The sequence below is a fragment of the Aethalodelphis obliquidens genome, unplaced genomic scaffold (genome assembly GCF_003676395.1).
Source record: "Aethalodelphis obliquidens isolate GAN/ISIS:26980383/991018 unplaced genomic scaffold, ASM367639v1 scaffold130, whole genome shotgun sequence".
NCBI lineage: Eukaryota > Metazoa > Chordata > Mammalia > Artiodactyla > Delphinidae > Aethalodelphis > Aethalodelphis obliquidens.
In genome coordinates, this window is record NW_020838074.1 from 1,227,010 (window position 1) to 1,230,641 (window position 3,632).

At 37.4% G+C, this 3,632-nt stretch overlaps 1 long non-coding RNA gene across 1 annotated transcript; it reads left to right on the forward strand.

Moving 5' to 3' along the window:
• Nucleotides 1-574: 574 nt before the first annotated feature.
• LOC113616042 (uncharacterized) lies at nucleotides 575-1,872 on the forward strand. The gene is made up of 2 exons (XR_003431196.1): nucleotides 575-918; nucleotides 1,006-1,872. It is a non-coding gene; the product is annotated as an uncharacterized LOC113616042 (long non-coding RNA).
• Nucleotides 1,873-3,632: the final 1,760 nt, after the last annotated feature.

Sequence of the window (3,632 nt, forward strand, 5' to 3'; positions counted from 1 at the left end):
TAAAAAACTAAAAATAGAGTTGCCATATGATCCAGCAATCCCACTCCTGGGCATATATCTGGACAAAACTATAATTCAAAAGATACATGCACCCCAATGTTCATAGCAGCACTATTTACAATAGGTAAGACATGGAAACAACCCACATGTCCATCAACAGATGAATAGATAAAGAAGATGTGGTGCCTATATACCATGGAATACTACCCAGACATAAAAAAGAATGAAATAATACCATTTGCAGCAATGTGGATAGACATAGAGATTATCATACTAAGTGAAATAAGTCAGACAGAGAAAGATAAATACCAGATCATATCACTTATATGTGGAACCTAAATATGACACAAATGAACCTATCTATGAAACAGAAACAAACTCACAGACATGGAGAACAGACCTGAGGTTGTCAAGGGGGTGCTGGGGCAGGGATGAATTGGGAGTTTGGGGTTCACAGATGAAAATTATTATATATAGGATGGATAAACAACAAGGTCCTACTGTATAGCACAGGGAACTATATTTGATATCCTGTGATAAACCATAATGGAAAAAATATATGAAAAATTATATATATATATATGTATATAATCTGAATCACTTTGCTGTACAGCAGAAATTAACACAACATTGTAAACGAACTATACTTCAATTCAAAAAAGAAGAGAACTTCCTAAACCAAACATAACTAGCAAATAACCATAACATCACATGATGAAATATTGAAGCATTTCTTTTAAAGATAGGAACAAAACATGTATGACTGTTATGCCCATTTCTTTTCAACACTGTACCAGAAGTTTTAGCCAGAAGAGTAAAACATGACAGATAAATAAAATGTCTAATGATCAGAAAGGAAGTAACAAAGTATTGTAGATGACATGATTGTCTATACTGAAAATTAAAATGATCAATAAGGTAGAGATACATATTGATCAGAAAGGAAGTAACAAAGTATTGTAGATGACATGATTGTCTATACTGAAAATTAAAATGATCAATAAGGTAGAGATACATATTAACTTTTCAAGTAAGTCAACTGCACTCTTTATATCAGAAATAAACAGTTAAATGACCATTAACTAACAAGAGAATAGACGGTCATTCCACAAAAGTCTATAGAGCAGTTTAAAATTAATGACTTAGAAATATTTTTGTCATTAGAGATAACCCTGAAAATATGTAATGTTGAATAAAAACAAGTTACAGAAGGATGCATACAGTTTGATTTCACTCGTGGTTTAGAAATACAATCCTATGTAGAAAAAGTAAAAATTATAGATGTGATAAACACCAAATTAAGAATACTGATTACTTTTTAATGTGGGATAAAACAGTGGTAGAACATTAATTATATGGGATTTTATATTAGTATCTGTAAGGTTTTATTTCTTAAGTTGGATTGTGCACACATGTGCATAGTTCAAATTAGTACGTTGTGTTATAGTTTTCTTCTCCCTTGCAGTTGTGTCCTTGAAGGTGGGAGAGGGGGTAATTATGAAGTTAGCTGAAGTGTTTTGATTCTCATTTCATTTTCTTGACTTTTCAATGAGGTCCTCTCTGATCACCTAATCTAAAATTTCATCATGGCCCTCAAGTTTTCTCATCTACATTTTTTTTCTTTTACCACTTATTACTATCATGTGTTTTTCACTTATTTACCTCGTTTATTGCCTGTCAACCCTTCCAAAGAATGCACTCCAAAAGGGTTGGGACTTGTGTGGGGTTATTTTTCATTGTTCATTATTGTATCCCCACCACTAAATCAATGTTTGGCACATAGAAGTTTCTTGATAAATACTTGTTGCATAAATAAATATCTGAACAATTCATTAAACAGGTTTATTTGAATAAAAATATCTTGCCCTTTGATATGTCTGTTTTATAGCCTTACTTGATTTATTTTTTAAAAATAGAAAAAATTGCTGTATGACAATATCATGCTCTTAATTTAGAATGGTGTTGGGAGTACCAAGCCAGAGTTTATTGAGACTCTGTCTGCTGTTACCATCATTTCAGAAGACTGCCTTGTGCTGATACATACAATTCCTTCTCGGAAAACAGCTAAAACTTACTGAGAACCACCAGAATGTAGAATGAGTCTTATTCCTAGTAAAGAACTTAGTCTTTCCTAGTAATACTAGTCTTATTCCTAGTAAAGAAACTCCAGAGAATAACCATGTTTTTTATCTGGCACCTGAAAATCTGAATGATTTTCTTTTATCTGATAAATCTCATTTTTTATAGCTATGAGAATATAGACAGGTACTGTTAGAAATGGACAGTAAACTACTAGATTAGAGAGGGCCCATCTCACCTTCATTGAGGGTTATTTCTCACTGTCTAATTTGACTCCTTCTTCAAGGACAGGAATTCTAAGAGGTTTTCTGGAGGATTTGTAGTGGAAAAGAAAAATCCCCAAGACTCCTGGTGTTCAAGAAACACACATTTTTTTTCCTTTGGTAGTGACACGTGAATGGGTTAAAATGTGGATAGGTACTATAAATACAGTTTTAGATATAGGCAATGTTTAGATTTCTTTTCTTTTTTGGGCAAGGAACTCTATTCCACTTTATTCTATTTAGTAGCTGTAATGGTGCTATATTTTCTCTCTGATTGCAAAATGATTTCCATTTATGGCTATCATTTACATTCTGTATTTAGAAAAAAAGCATAGTCATAACACTCATTTTCTCACTTCTGAAATTTTTTTTTTTTTTTTTTTTTTGCAGTACGCGGGCCTCTCACTGTCGTGGCCTCTCCCGCTGCAGAGCACAGGCTCCAGACCCGCAGGCTCCGCGGCCATGGCTCACGGGCCCAGCCGCTCCGCGGCACGTGGGATCCTCCCGGACCGGGGCACGAACCCGCGTCCCCTGCATCAGCAGGCGGACCCTCAACCACTGTGCCACCAGGGAAGCCCTTCTGAAACTTTTAGAAAGAAAAAAATTGTTTTCTTTGGGGCCTATGAGTAAGAATTCACTACTTATCATGTAAAACAATATTATAAAAAAAATCCTATCTCACACATTAGTTCTAAGCCAAGATGGATGTATGGGCATTTGAAAAAAATAGATACAAGATGGTAGGAGGGACACAGTTGTGATATAATCAAATCTCACACCCCCTGGGTGGGTGATGCACCAACTGGAGAACAATTATATCACAGAAGTTCTCACACAGGAGTGAGAGTTCTGAGCCCCATTGCAGGCACCCCAGCCTGGAGTTCTGGATTGGAAGGAGAAACCCCCAGAGCATTTGGTTTTGAAGGCCAGTGAGGCTGGAGTGCATGAGCTCCACAACACTGGAGGAAACAGAGACTCCACTCTTGGAGGGAGAACACAAGGTCTCATGCACACTGGGACTCAGGGCAAAAGCAGTGACTTCATAGGAGCTTAGACCAGACCTACCTGCTGGCCTTCAAGGGTCTCCTGAGAAGGTGGAGGATGGCTGTGGCTCACTGTGAGGACAGGACACTGCTGGCAGATGTACCAGGGAGTATACACTAGCATGAGGTCTCCTGGAGCCAACATTTTGGCACCAAGACCAGGCCCCACCCAACAGCCTGTAGGCTCCAGTGTTGGGACACCTCAGGCCAGCCAATCAACAGGGCAAGAACACAGCTCCACCCATCA